Raw genomic sequence first — 481 nt, 5'->3', positions numbered from 1 at the left:
CCTGTGCCCCCCCCTCACCTTTTATTTATTTCCTTATTCTCTCTTGTCACCCCCCTGGGGACACCTGGGGTTTTGGGGGGGGTCTGGGGACCCTGGTGGGGGGCGCAGACCCCCCCAGTCCATTAAAATCAGGACTTTTCGTGCTGTTTGTTCTCTGGGGGGGGGTCTGGGGTCTCTCCGCCGCCCCCTCCTCCCCTCGGGCCGCGGGCTCGGGCTCGCCGCTGTCCCCGGTGCTGAAGCGGCGGCGGCGGCTCGGCGCGGCCTTCATCCCCCTCCTCTTCCTCTGCGTCCCTCCTCCTCCTCCTCCTCCTCGTCCATCCCCCCCACCCTTCCTGCGCTTTCTCCTCCGCTCCTTCCTCCTCCTCCTCTTCCTCCTCCATTCCCTCTTTCTTCCTCCTCTCCATCCCTCCCCGTCCTTCCTCCTCCTCCTCCTCGCGTGGGCGGGGCCTTGGGGGTCTCGGGGGGCTCCGTGCCCTGAAGG

Source organism: Onychostruthus taczanowskii, unplaced genomic scaffold, assembly GCF_017590055.1.
Source record: "Onychostruthus taczanowskii isolate IOZ18803 unplaced genomic scaffold, ASM1759005v1 scaffold526, whole genome shotgun sequence".
In the NCBI taxonomy this organism is placed as follows: domain Eukaryota; kingdom Metazoa; phylum Chordata; class Aves; order Passeriformes; family Passeridae; genus Onychostruthus; species Onychostruthus taczanowskii.
The sequence above is the reverse complement of the archived record's forward strand: the minus strand, read 5'-3'. Positions refer to the sequence as shown.